Consider the following 15,469-nt stretch of genomic DNA (forward strand, 5'->3'; position numbering starts at 1 on the left):
GCACACAGAGGCACAAGGGGGCCGAGAAGCTGAGCCGCCCAGGAAGAGAGAGGAAGAAGCCAAACTGCCGGGCCCTCCCAGCGAGTCGCGTAACGAGAGTGCGGTCTAGCCGTTCCTCGATTCTTCCGAAGAGCAGCCTGGAGCTTCATTCCGAGAGAGAGAGAGAGAGAGAGAACGTGCCGGGGCAAAGCCTGCCGACGTCACCGCAGCTCATTAGCACACGCTCACACCTGGCACTGCACACACAAGCCTGTGGGTGAAACGCGCCAGTCGGCACGGAAACCAAACGCGCCAGCGTGCAGACACCACCACCCCCCACCCCCCCCCCAACCCTAACCCTAACCCCCCCCCCCCCCCGAAGACAGCAGTGGCTGTGGTGGTCTTTGCTGAGAGGCGTGAGAACGGTTTGCAGTACCTGCTGACGTTAGTGAACACACACCCACGCGGTTAAAAGGGTCGCGATCCGTCAGTTTTGGAGTCAGTCACATGAGGCAGAAGGGCGAGATGGTGGGACAGACGACAGAGCGTGTGTTCTACTCATTTGCGCTGCCATCTGCTACAGCCTGTAGCCCGGAGCACACTGACGCAGCACAGCAGGTCTGAGACTGCAGCCCTATAGTCCTGAGGGGCGGGGGGGGGGGGAACTGGGGGGGAACTGCAGGGCCGTAAATGTGGCATGTCACACCATGATCTCTGCAACCCGGCCTCGGGCTGAGACCCACACAGCACAAATTTAACCACCGTCACAGTCACACCAACAGCACAGCACGGGGCCTCTCCTCAAAACGAGCTGCCTCAGAGCTGAATCAGTCAAGAGACGTGAAGAAAAACTATTCTGATAAGCAGCCGCAGCCACGACCACGAGAGACCGACCCCTGACCCCTGACCCCTGACCTCAGGGCTCTTTACGACCCCCCTGCAAAATCATCTGAACCCACAGAACTGTGGTGTCGCACCTGGACATCATGAACCAGAGGTTGCCAGTTCGAGTCTAAGTTTAATTGTGCCGTGGCCTCAGCAGGAAGTCTTACCTATGAGGAAACAAAAGGGCCCTGAGCCTCAAAATCCCTGGCAAATACTACACTGCACAATCACACCAACCGACGGACCTATTACACAATATACTTTCACACATCATATTAAACGTCATTTTAAAGGCTTACTGCATATGCTGGAGAAAGTGATGAAATAGACACAGCTAAGCAGATGAACAGATAAAGATTCAGAGACGAAGACCCGATCAGAACACACGTCCTGAAGCAGACCTTAATCACGCAGTGATTTGGGATTAAATAAGAAGGCGCAGGGACGGACAGTGGAGGGGTGCAGGTTCTCTGTGAAGCTGCAGAGGGGTGCAGGTTCTCTGTGAAGCCGTAGAGGGGTGCAGGTTCACTGTGAAGCCGTAGAGGGGTGCAGGTTCAGTGTGAAGCCACAAAAGGGGTGCAGGTTCACTGTGAAGCTGCAGAGGGGTGCAGGTTCTCTGTGAAGCTGTAGAGGGGTGCAGGTTCACTGTGAAGCTGCAGAGGGGGTGCAGGTTCTCTGTGAAGCTGTAGAGGGGTGCAGGTTCACTGTGAAGCCACAAAAGGGGTGCAGGTTCTCTGTGAAGCCGTAGAGGGGTGCAGGTTCACTGTGACGCCGCAGAGGGGCGCAGGTTCACTGTGAAGCCACAGAGGGGGTACAGGTTTACTGTGAAGCCGTAGAGGGGTGCAGGTTCTCTGTGAAGCAGAAGAGGAATGCAGGCTCACTGTGAAGCCGCGGCTCGGCTGTCTCTGTGAGAGAGGTGAGCCCGCGTGGCGCACGACGGCCGCCGTGGCGACCGGGCCGATCTGAGGGGCGCGGCGCGGCGAGGCTCCAGCAGCCCGCGCGCTGCCTCGTTTCCCTGGAGACACGCCGCGCGCCTTTCTTTTTTTTTTTTTTTCTCTTCTCTAAACAAGTGTCATATCCGCCAAGCACGCCTGTTTCACTCTCTCTCTCTCTCCCTCTCGCTCTCTCTCTCTCTCGCTCTCCCTCCCTCTCGCTCTCTCTCTCTCTCGCTCTCCCTCCCTCTCGCTCTCTCTCTCGCTGCAGCCGCCCCCGAGCACTTCCTCTCAGCGTATTCAGCGAGGCCAGGCGAGCCTCAGCTCTTCACTGCCCTGCCATACCCCGCACGCCATGAGGGCCAGCCGGGGGTTGGGATGCCAGGATCCATGCCACGCGGTCCACAGCGTAACAATACTCAAAGCAAGAACCACAGAGAAATTCTTCAACATCTTAAGAGATCAGAATTCAAATGTAACACAAATACAATATTTGATGCTAGAGCCTAGACCAGTGGTAACCAACCCTGTACCTGGAGACCTACCATCCTGTAGGTTTTCATTTGAACCCTAATTTGGCACACCTGCTTCTACTGATTAGCAGCTGAACAAGATTTCTAGCTGTTGAATGAGGTGTGGCTTTGTTAGGGTTGGAGTGAAAACCTACAGGAGGGTAGATCTCCAGGAACCAGATTGGTTACCACTGGTCTGGACTCTAGCATCAAATATTGTATTTATGTTACATCTGATGTGATCATAATATCATTAACAATGTTAGCTGATATAATCCCTCACTCTAAAAGCATCTAATCCTGGGGTGCTCTGGTGTACAAGCCGTGTCTATCCCTCCAACCACCTGTCTGATCCAGTGCAACTGGCAAAACCCAGCTTCAGAAAATTTAAAAATAAGAAACGATTCTCCGCAAATCACCAGAACCGCTGCGGCTACATCGATGCCTTCGCTCCTGCATTCACACAGCGGCAAGGTCACTGAATTCAAACCGGCACAATAGAGTGTTCTCACAGTATCCACCGCACCGAGGGTTCCGCCCCAGGGTTGCGACGGTTCCGATATTCCGACAAAACATTACATGCCGTTTTGCTGTCTGTCTAGCAGCAGCATTACTGCGATTGAATCAGTGTTCCGAGCACGACCACTCACACACACACGTTTCTGAGCTAGCCATTGGATGGATGTTGGTTACAAAAGGTAACAAACACAGTTTGAGGAGCCATGTTTTTTTTCCCATGTTGCACAGTCGTGTCTGTCTGCCTGTGCATACTGGTCACTGCCAAGACCGCCACAGTCCTTATAAAAGACACGAAGGCCACAGCAGACACACAGGAAACCCGGAAGCATGTAAAGACAACACAACACAAGTGTGACTGGCTCCAGCTCCGCATCCTATAAGAACAGGTTAAATCAGAGCAGGACACACTTATCCTGACACATCCATCGCACATAGACAAAAGATTCAGGAAAACCAACAAGGAAAAAAATAAACTAAAGTTCACGGTAGGATTCAGATTTCAACTGCATTCACCCAGAGCTGAGAGGGGCAGCCAGTACAATCAAACTGTCTCTGCAAACCCGACCAGGCGTTCTGCAAACCTGGCCATCCGATGAACCCCACATCCCCAGCTTCCTGACACCGGCCGCCTGATCCTTATATCACAAACCAGCCCCGCAGTCCTGAAGAAAAAATCCATCGCTGACCATCTTCACCGTGCTAAACCTTAAGCTCCAGCGAAAGACCCTACTCACCCCAGCCAGAAAGGACAGCGCTGTGCTCTCCCACCACCGCCCAACTTGAGCAGGACCACACAGCGCGCGCACAGTACCCTCACACAGCACTCACGCACAAACACAGAGCACATTCGCACGTATCACTCACCGAACAGCACACCTGCCAACGAAGCCCGAAAACACCCCCGCCCCCGCCCCCGCCTCCTCCCCCTCCTCCCCCTCCTCCCCCTCCACCCCAATTAGCCCGAGCCCCAGCAGCTTGTCCTCCCCATTCGGGACGTCTAAGGGTACGGAGGAGAGCCCCGCCCGGCGCTGCAGAGGGGCGAGGGGGGGGGGGGGGCGGAAGCGGCATCGTCTGAGGCACCTCTCCACTTGGGGCGCTATTAGCATTACGCAACGCCCTTTTGTCACGAGCACAAAGAACGCCGAGCGGAGAAGGAGAGAGAGGGAGAAAGGGAGCGAGGGAGAGATGGAGGGAGAAGAGAAAACACCCACGCGCGCGCACACACACTGCAGTATGTAACCGATCAGCCGAAACCCGTTCCAGGAGAGCCCTGTGTCCATGTGCTGGAATGAGCGGTGTGTGTGTGTGTGTGTGTGCGTGCGCGTGCGTGCGCGAGTGTGTGTGTGTATCGGTATGTGTGCGTAGGTGTACATGTCGTGAGTGTGTGTGTATGTGTGTGTGTGTGTGTGTGTGTGTCCAGGGACATAGTCCTCGGATGACAGAGAAAGGCTGTGTCCCAGGTCTACTACAACAGCTGGCCAACGAAAAGGAACTGTGTGGATGGGGTGGGGGTGGGGGGGGGGGGGGTTGAGCACCTGGGAAATGGACCAATTAAGCAAACTATGAAGTAGAGAGCCCTTTTCACAATCTCACGGCTAAGTGCCCCTGAGTGGCGCAGCATTAGGGCACTTCACATGACAGAAATTAACTGGAAAACTCTTCAGCCTCCCGGCCCCCGCGGTCCGGAGGGCCCCCAAAATCACCGCGTTCCACACGAGAGCGCTCACGCTCACGCTCACCTCATTAGAGCACCTTGAGAAAAAAAGCATTCCCACCGGCCACGGTGAAAACATCGCGGAAATATATTTAGCAACAGCCCCCCGACATTCGCTGTTTAATTTTGCTCAACACGACACCAGCAGCAGCAGCAACTCTCTCTTTCTGTGCCGGTGCGTTTAGGCCTAAACTAAACGCACCGCAACGTAAACGCCACTGAACGGACGGAACCGACTGTCCCCGTTACTTTAATAACTGCCCCGAACCGAAGGACAAAAGGGAAAAATGGGGAAAAATGGAAAGAAAGAAAAAAAAAAAAAAAGGCAGCAGTTAGACAAAAGGATCCAATCAACTCAGTGCCCGAAACCCTCAGCCATGTGTAATCCTGTTCGCTACGCCCGACGCAATTCAGCTCAGCTCATCGCAAGGATGCGGCTCCGCACAGCCAGCTACACGGGTCATGGTTTGTATGAAAACAAACACACAGCGCTTTCAAATAACCAATTGTGTCTGTATCTAGGACAGCCCTGCCTGAAGCTGCAGTGCTCCTCATTAAAGGCTAATTTGGGGCTAACTGGACAGCTGTTTTTTTGTTTTGTTGAACTCGTACTGTAGTATGCATCAGTATGACCACTATCTCCAGTTCAGCTGACCAGTATCTCAAGTGACAGCATTCAATGTGGTTAGCTGACCTGAAAAAAAGCAGCTTTTTATGAGCTTGCTACCTTGTTTTCTGAGTTACGTTTACATAGTGTAGAAGGAATTTAAAAGCACATTATCATCAAGATTTCGTTCATAGGCACTTGTTCGGTCTGTGTCTCAACACCATCATTCTCCTCATATAGTTGTGCACACAGGAACCATTTCATAAATTTTTGTGGGGTTTGCGCATTAATATCTCCCGCTGCAGATGATTGGACATGTCAAAATTACGGAGGGATTTCTGCATGCTCAGCCCCACGCTGGGTGCCTAATTTCTAAAAATAAAAAACACATTTTTTTTTTTAAACAAAGGAAATACACGGCGTGACCAGACACAGCAGTGGGACGGGAGCCCCAGCCGCTCTCTCTCTCTCTCAGGCCCAGAAAGACCCAAAAGGAGGAGACCGCCACGGTCTCAACCCCTACGCCATCACACCCACGCGGTCCCGTGTCCCAGATACGGCACTTTTAGTACTATCACCCCGTCTGTAAATCTCTGTTTTACCCCCCATCTGTAAAGTAACAAAAAAAAACCCTAAAAGATTGGTCAGCCCCGCTCTTTAAATAAAAGACACAAAAAGAAGGCGTAAAAATGAGCCCTATCAGCAGCTGCTCATATGCCTGCAGTGGGCCGGCCGCCATCAGGACAGGCCGTTGTACGGGACAGCGTTTATTAGGAGATTTACAGGGACCCTGAATGACACTCTCATCAGCGTCATTACCCTGCGTCCGCCCTCGCAGGGAAGAATGAGCTCTTTGATCCCGGTTTAGCACACACACACACGCACGCGCGCACGCGCGCACGCACGCACGCACACACAGACACAGACACACACACAGAGACACACACACAGAGACACACACACAGAGACACACACACAGAGACACACACACACACACACACAGACACAGACACAGACACAGACACAGACACAGACACAGACACAGACACAGACACAGACACAGACACACACACTCACACACACACACACAGACACAGACACAGACACACACACACACACAGAGACACACACACAGACACACACACAGAGACACACACACAGAGACACACACACACACACACACACAGACACACACAGACACACACAGACACACACACACACACACACCCCCTCACCTGCTGGCGTCGCCGCTACAGACCCTCGCCCCCGCTCGAGTGCACGAATGTGACCCCTCCGTTTGCGATAGGGGCTTAGTGTCAGCGTGCGCGTCCGCTGCGGCGAACTCGTCCAACGCTTTAGCGGAAAACGCTACGAGCCTAAACGTCGACAAAGTTCTCACGGTCATTTCGGTACCCCCAATCACACCTGAAGATTATAATAAAGTTAATCTTTTTTTTTTTATCAGGTTCTTTTTCCCCACATAGTCCACCAGGCAAAGACGTCAGAAGTATACAACGCAAAGGACATTTAAAAGGTCTTTAGCCATAAATACTTGGAAAGCAGAAGCAAGGAGCAATCTCATTAATATTCCCAAAGCAGCCCTGTGTCCTTTATAGTGGACAAAATAAATCTGCCACTCACTCAGCAAGGGGAGCCTCAAATAGCACGCTATGCACAAAGGTCTGTATTCTGAGCCCGAGCCAGGGAGGTAAGTGATGTTCACAAGGTGCTCACCAAAGGGTGCTGACGTAGGAAGCCCCAAAAATAGCCCTGACTTTCGGCTGGGTGTAGACACGGATTCCTCTGGTACGATGGTTATAATGACAGCCTGTGTCACTGTCTGACAGCCCAGGCAGACATTTTGTATGTAAGTATATGCTGTTGTGTTTACGCCCTGGACTGTTTACGTATTCCAGCGCGTGGATAATTATTTGTTTAGGTCTGCGAGGGTACACGGTTCCTTCAAAAATACACCGGCACAATCTGACGCGCACAAAAATTATTCTGGGTTTAATGTCGTCCTGCGTTTTATAAACACGGGTCACTGAATATGCAAAACACGGCAAATAATAGCTGCAGTCAAAGAGTGAAATGTGGCTGAGCATTTTAAGTAGATGGTATTTTGAGAAAGTATAGAATATACCATAAGGGAGCACTTGCTGGTGTGCAGGTATCCCTTGTTTTCTCATAGTCTCATTCCTTTGCCCTGCACCTGGCCCAGCCAGGTGGATGAGCTCACTCATACTACATTCTTTTCTTTTTTTTTAGTATTTAACATTTCACATGTCACTATTATTATGAGAAATGAACATGAGATGGGTATAATGCCACAGTACTGCATATTTGGAGAAAGCCGAGAAGGTAACAAACAGAGAGAAGGGGTCACAGCTCAAAAGGTGCCAAGGCAAGGCGTTCAAACCCCCAACTAAAGGGGGTGGGGGGTGGGGGGGATAAAACTCGAGTCGACCAATGGGAGTGCGCAGCAGGTCTCACCAGGTGCGGACACTCATAATAGGGGGGGATAAAAAATAAATAACTTTTCTTTTCTAAGCCATATAGGGATTTGTCTAGACTTGGTGTCACCACACAGTTCTTAACACCTGTAGAATTAGGACATTCAGCTCCTACTAAGGTGCTATGCATACCTTTTGCAGTGACTAAACAGGCAGAAACTTTTTTTTTTTTCCTGCATGTTTGTCTTAATGCATGTGCAATTTCAGGAGTCCCAAAGCATAATATTTCAGATATGTGGGAGGAAAGAATGCAAAATAGGTCGTATCTGTCTGTCATTAAACATTTGCAGTCATTACTTAATGGAGATGCCAGGTATATACTTCACTGAAGCACATTTAATGGCTAAAGTGCTTTCAGAAGGTATTCAACCTCCTGAACTTCTTCCTTTTGCTCCTTAAAATCTTAACTGAAATGTTTTCCTCACCTCCCCATTCACCAACACATTTAATGAAACACTACTGACGCCAAAAGAAAGAAAAAAAATGTATTCAACATTTATGGAACATAACGAAAGTCTAGCATTTAAAGTTGAAAAAGTATTCACCCACTCCCCCGCACAACATTTCTTCATTTAAATTTTCTCCCAACTCCGCAAAGTTAGATGTCGACCGTCAGTGGACAGAAACTGTCAAGTCACACCACAGATTTTAATGGGATTTCAGTCAGGATATTCGATGGACTGCTCCTACTTAGTGTTTCTGCTTGCCACGCGCTTCTGGACACTATCCCATTGGAACAAAACTCTACACTCCAAACACAGATCGCTGGCAGACTGAAGCAGTTTCACCTCCATTATTTTACTGTTTGGCTCAGTTCATCTTGCCCTTGATGGCAACATGCTTCTCAGTCCCTCCCTGACAAAAGGAAACTCCACCATACCATATAGCCAGCACCCTGCATGGCAGTGAGGGTGGTGCTACCTGGGTGTAGGCCAGGTTTGGTTCTGCGCCAAACGTAGAGTTCGGCTTTCGGGCAAAGGAGCTCAACTTCTCAACGTCTCATGAGACCACAGCATCTTCTTTCAGAAGTTTCCTGGCTTCTAGCAATCTCCAGGTATGACTTAACGGCTGCTTTTCTCAGAACTGGCCACTCTCCAACAGAGGCCAAATCTGCCGAGCGTAAAAGAAATAGTTGATCTCTGGACAGGTTCTCCCGTTTCAGCTCCTTGGCTTTCATGACAGCATGACCTGATATGACTGGCTGACACCTCTGAGATCTCACAAAACGATATTCAAGCGCTACTTACTCTGTGATCATGCAATTCAACACGGGCGGATTCTAAACGAACACAAGTGAACCTCGCATATGCCTCAAGAACATACCAGGAATACCACCTAGCCAAATTTAAGTTGCTAATACAAATGGGGTGAATACTTAATTTTACTTATAATAATGTCTTTAGGTGTCTTAAGAATTATATTATTAAATATAGTCACATATGTACGAGTAGAAAGAAATTACATTACATTACAGTTTCATTATAATTCCTCTCACTCTTCTTTAGAAATGAAACAATGAATATGAGATTAAAGTGCCAACTGTCCGCTTTAATAAGCAGGTATTCATATCCATAATCGGGTGAACTATATTGGAACTGCAGAACCTTTTCATACATTTAATAGAATTCTTTTTTTGACATCAACAAATTGGGTACATTTATATTCCTGAGATATTTTAGCGAAGATACTGAATATAGCCCCGATTTATTATCATCCAAAACTACCACCCAAATTAGAATTTTAAGCATATTATGAAATATTATATTGTTTTGAGTTAACGTGGTGGAAATAGCAGTCCTGTGGCTTGTGATTGTGATTAGTATGCCATTGTCGGCTTCAAAGTCCAGGGCGCTAATGCCATTATACCGCTAACTTTTTCTATGGAAGTTCCTTACCCTCAGTGGTGAACAATGCAAGAGGAAATCCAGGGAGTTCCTGCATTAGTCTTTCCTAAAAGGTTATCTTCACTCCACCCACCAGGGTAATGGTTCTGTCTGACCTGAGATACACGGAGATAAGAGCTCGGCAAGCCGTCCCTTTTTATAAAAATAGATCTGAAGCTACCATAGCCTAAAAAGCATTCAACGACAATGCTGCATTATTTGATGATGCCTTCTAGGCTGACACACGAGCTGAAGTTTACTGTAACCCAACCTAGTTCGCAGATAAATGTACACACATGAAGCAGCAATTATGGGGGGGGGGGGGGGGGGGTAAACTGACCACAAAACAATTAACCGATATACTCAGCGCAGACACACTCTACAGGCTCAACATTGGTCCTGCAGCAGTGAGCCTGGGACCCACGGGCCTGTAATCGGAGTTAATGGGTCAGATTAGTCCAGACTCCGCTCCCAGGGATTAGCCACACTGTGCCTCAGAGTCAGCACCCAGCGCCCAGCGGCACCATCAGCGACCCGCGGAGCGAGGGGGAGAGGGAGAGAGAGAGCACCCAGGGCCCAGCGGCACCATCAGCGACCCGCGAAGCGAGAGAAAGAGAGAGCGAGAGAGAGAGAGAGGCTGAGCGCTGTGACCACCGTCACTCTCCCTGCCCTCTCTCCAGCTACAGCCCGTCAGTCAGATGACCTTCCATACAGCATTTCAAAAAGCACAAGCAGCACATTGCTGGTAGGTGAGGTAACCATGCGCTCTCTCTCTCTCTCTCTCTCGCTCTCAACATGCAGAAACAGCCCTTCCGCGAGTATTCAAATGACTGCCCGCACTGGGCACCAACATCCATTTTCCCCCAAGTAAAAATGCGATTTAAACGAGCTCTTTGTTCCCAAACGTCCAGTGGATGCATTACTTGAACTCAAATTTCAAGCCTAAAATGGAAAAAAAAAATTTTATTTAAAAAAAAAATCACACAAATTTCTCACTGGAAGATAATGGGCAAAAATGCAAATAATGTCATGCCATGGGAAAAGGAAGGACTTGAGGAGCCCTGTGGGTGGCAGTCCAGGAAGCTCCACCCTGGAAAGAACAGCATTCCAGCAGGGATGCGTGAGTGTGTATGTGTGTGCACGTGCGTCTATGAGTGTGGGCGTGCGTGTGGTGGAGAAACGGGAGCACATCGTTCAATTGCTCTCACAGAAAGAGAGAGAGAGAGAGAGAGAGAGAGAGATACGGCAGGAGAGAGAGAGAGAAGAGAGGAAGGAAGTGCCTAACACCAGGCACGGCCTGCTGTGCACAGCCATTCCTCCTTCACAGGGAACGAATTAAGCAGCAGGACCAGCAGGTGGTAGAGCACTGTCCACTTTCACCTTTTCCCTTCTCCCATAACGATCAGGTAAATTGCTTTTAACGAGCTGAAATAGGGAAATGGCGAAACGCTACGCTGCGGGAGGGATAACACCGTGTTCTGGGGTGCGGGGCATCTCGGCCCACAGAAGCAGGGCGGCGATATCATTACGGTCCCTCTCATCTCTCAGGCCCTTTCTGCCATTCAGCATGAAAGTTCCAACGGTTCCGCCTTGAAATACCACGTTTGTAATGTCAGGCTCTAAACAAGAAATGTGTCATCACGTCCACAGAGGGACCCACAGCGTTGGTGATTGTGTGTTGCCCAGGGTATGGGAGGGTTCAGTCAGATAAGGGGTACGCACTGCGTCGCTCGCTAGCGCTCCCCACTGGCTGATCCGGCGCCCGTGGACTGCGTGTGAAAGCCACGTTAAAAAAAGGTCTTCCTCCGACTCCACAATACGAGAGTTCAGCCGCAGGGCGCGATGGGAAAGGAAGCAGACTGGCGACAACGCGCCTTTCGGACCGCGAACCGCGGAAATGTCGACGCTCTCCCGAATCGGCAGTTGGGCTCACGTACTGTACGAGCAGGGCTGCGCTTACAGATGATTGGCCGTTCCGAATTAGGGTGGGAAATGGGCATGCTCAGCCCCACACTGGATGCGAAATTTATCGTTTTAATTTTTTTTATTTAATATTGAAAAGCTAAAGACAAAAACAGCTAAAACCGGAGCAGCTGTGAATTTCACACATTTAAGTAAAGGAAAAAAATCCAGTAAATATAGCTAAACCTTAAGCTATAAAAATAGCTTAAGGTTAAAAGTCCTGACAGACTCCTGAAATTTGAGCTGGTTGACTGGCTGAACCCTGTTTTCTCTTTCAATTGTCCAGGTTTGTAACATCCTGAGTTTTTTGTTCTTGCTTTACTGCTTGTGCATTTCTCTGCTTATTGTAGGTTTCCCCGAATCCTCCCTTTCTCAACCCACAAACCAGCGCACTGTCAATGTACGCCAAGACAAAAACTCAACCAATTTATTCAAACTGAAATACAGTTAAACATTTCACAATGCCCTCTAACCACTGTCCAAGGATTAATCCACGGTGTGCAGGTACAGGCACGTCTGCTAGAATGACAAAAATCATCCCATCCATAATAGACTGTCCTCGCAAAACATAACGATCTTTCCAATCTGTGGACTACTTGGGAACAGCAGACATGCCATAAGCAGCTTTGATCAGCCCTTCAGATTGATCTGTACGTAAATCAGCAGTTCCGCGATAAACACACCTTGTGCAGTTCATTAGGCCTTGGAACTATCCCTCCGTTTACCACAGGCTCGTTTAAAAATGAGCGTTAATTTGAGTGATCCACTTTTTCAACAGGACTATGTGCACTGACCAATGCCTCAGTTATATAAAAGATTTAATCATTCCTTCACCCTTTATCAGATCATTAGTTGTGCATGTGCTCATTGCCAGCCAGTTGCCAAATGTGGGGTACCTACAAGGGGTATCTGGAGGATGACAACTTAAATTCAGCTTGACAGCCCCAACGGTCAACATGGGCTACTTCAGATAAACTCCAGGTCTGAACCATACGTACTGAGCTGTTTGGGCATACTGAATGCCTTTAGTGAAGCCACTGTAAAATACGAGTAGACACAGTTTTGCGCTATATAACCTTTGGTGGAATACACAGTAGCATGTTCAGTGTAAAAATAAATAAATAAGTCTGACTGAATACTTTCGACTATAATAAAGTGCATGTAGTACCTACTGGACTAATATCTGGTGCAGCTGAATTAACACCGAATCCTGCCGTTTGACAGGGAGCTCGAACGCTGCAAATCTAATAATAATTCAAGATGGGCTAATAACAGGGTTTTGAGCATCAAGAGTCTTTGTCTTTCGTCAGCACATTTCTTAAGCGCGAGCAGGCTACAGTTTGAATGTCTAACTGTGGAAGAAGGAACGAGTTGATGCTACTGTAGACTTGACAGCATATAAACTACTCCTTCAGTGTTCTTTCTTTTTAACGATAATAGCGATTTAATTGGCTACACACTTGCAATTCAGCACACTGCGTGAGAAAATAATGTTGTTGTTGTTGTTTTGTGTGATTTTGGAACATTCGACATTTCTGACGTCCTATTTCGACAATACAAACAACCGAGGACACTGAGTGATGAGGAAGTGTGATAGATACTAAAAATACAACAACAACAACAAAACAATGGACGCCTGAAATCAAATAAGATCTCGGCGAAACAACAAGTGCATACATTTTTGAGGCCTACTGATTAAAAAGAAAAGCTATGCAAAGGTAAGACCGATGTAATTGCGCACGTCATAGGCCAAATCAATGCACTGCCGCCATACACAAGCATAGGCACCCCCCAAGGCATGCTTCCCGCCAGTAACGAGGTACAGACTGACGCCTTCCTTTCCGCAAACTAACTGCAGTTCAAAGCAGTCTTTGCTGTAATATATCGACGCATTGACTAATTAAGTTACTCGTATCATTTCACATAGGCCTACATCTCAGGCAGACATCACATTCCGTAGTGCAGATGTGTCTGCAGGAAAGCAGCATGTTATGTTATTTTTTAACGTGAAACTTTCAAAAATCAAAATAACCGGAAATATTGTATGAAGCTCAATATCTTCATTCGTATCACTAGCTCCAATCTATACGCTAACCCAGCAAACGACGAAGATAAAAACTAAACATCTATGAATAAATGTTTTTTTTTTTAATTCGATATTAATTGGTCGAATAAAAGAGAGACAGTCAATTAACGTATCCAAAAAAAATTGTGAGACGAATAAGAAAACATTCGATGTTAGGTTAGCCTGCAAGAAGCCTATTTTATAAGCTATTCAACGTTACATAGGAAAGCTATATTACCGTTTAGATACGGTGGCTAGGGGTCCAGTCTGTTCGAAGGTTAAAAGAATTCAACGTTAGAGAAAACGAGAGAAGAAATATCAGGAGATGAACGTAATATTTTAGAACACAAACGTGGAAATAACTGCTATGCTTTCTTGTTTTCTTTAAACCCACACTGTGTCCTGCACATTTGACCGCTCTGCAAATTAACATAGCTACTGCAACGATAATTGAACAACGATATTTTGTAATTTAACAAAGTTGTCTAAATCCAAATTAAAAATGTTTATAAGGGTCTGGCGCCCCTTCGCTTTTTGACTTGAGGTTTCCTCCTAATGTGTTTCACTCTTGAAATGTCAAGTTCGCGGATAACAGTATTTCCAGCTAACCAGCATTTACTAGGCAAAATATAAATCAGTCGAGACTACATTTCATAACAGAATGTTCGTCATTTACAAGGAGAAGCAAACATACTCTTTTAAAAAATCCTAAAAGAAGTATTTTAACTCTCACCTGTTGGACAGCCTAGATGCCGGGACGTCGCGAGGACACTTCGCACTCTCCGTAAAAAGGTCTGGTTCTGTACAGGATATCGCCAGCGCGTGGTCGTAAATGTCTCCTCAGTGGCTATTTCCTTCAAATTTCGATGATATTTGTTCTAATTTAGCCCGTTAGTAAGCTTGCTCGTGTTCATTATCGTGCTAACTCTCCCCTCTCTTTCTTTCCAAGTGAAAGGTGCGCACCCTTTGTGCGCTGCCGACAGAAGGGCTCGCTCACGCTCTTTTGTAAACGCGGAAACGAACTGTCTAGGCTTTACGAAATTGCATCGCCTGGAACCCCCTGAAAACTAGCGAACTCCAATCCGTCACTGTTGTCAGCAGTGGGAGATTCGCATTCAAGTAGAAAGTCCCTTTCTTCTGTCGCAGTTAGAATGAATCAAGCTCCGTGTAGCGCTCGGGTTTTTGTTGGGTTACATGGATTTTGGGTTCGGCCACATTTTTACGCGAACTGGAAGGTTAGGCGCTGCGTCTCGCAAAATTGAGCTTTACGTATTACAAGCTAAAACAGTGGTTCTAAACCTCAGGGTGGGTGCAAGCTGATTTTAGTTCCAACCACAATTGCAATACATGAATTTTAAAAAGGTGTAGATTTTTTCAATTTATGTTTAGAGGGATCACTTACTCTCTTAAACCATATTATGTCAGAAATAGCGATTCAGGCTCCTAATTGGTGAAAGTGTGGCCACATGGCCACTGAAACTAACCACTTGGTAGATAAAACTAGACAAAGCAAATGATGACAAGCAAAACCTGCATTGCAAGGGAATAATTAGGAAATTACGCATTTAAACACGTGTTCGAAAATCTAATTAGCAGCCTTTTAATTCACCCAGTCTTTTATTTGATAGGTTAAAAAACATTTGTTACCTCTTTCTATGTAATTGTTTGCAATATCCTACAATAAGCACAATATGGACGTGAAATTGTTATTCTTCGTGGCATGCGAGTATGACGTATCGTGATTTGTGACGGTAAATAATCCCTCTAAGTGCATAACTGAGAAAAATTAACATATTAAAATTGTGGGATTGCAACTGTGGTTGGAACGAAAACCAGCACGCTCAGGGGGTCCCCAGGACCAAGGACGGGTGCCACAGGGCCACAAACGTTATAGCCCG

The 15,469-nt window shown here is 47.5% G+C and overlaps 1 long non-coding RNA gene across 1 annotated transcript in view; it reads right to left on the bottom strand.

Annotated features, from left to right (window-relative positions):
- LOC118214915 overlaps positions 1–14,916 on the bottom strand; it is a 31,792-nt gene extending 16,876 nt beyond the window's left edge. Inside the window, exon 1 of the long non-coding RNA XR_004762716.1 lies at positions 14,305–14,916. This is a non-coding gene — a long non-coding RNA (uncharacterized LOC118214915). The remainder of the gene's footprint in view (positions 1–14,304) is intronic.
- Between the last annotated feature and the right edge of the window lie 553 nt (positions 14,917–15,469).

The sequence above is a fragment of the Anguilla anguilla genome, chromosome 16, assembly GCF_013347855.1.
Source record: "Anguilla anguilla isolate fAngAng1 chromosome 16, fAngAng1.pri, whole genome shotgun sequence".
NCBI lineage: Eukaryota > Metazoa > Chordata > Actinopteri > Anguilliformes > Anguillidae > Anguilla > Anguilla anguilla.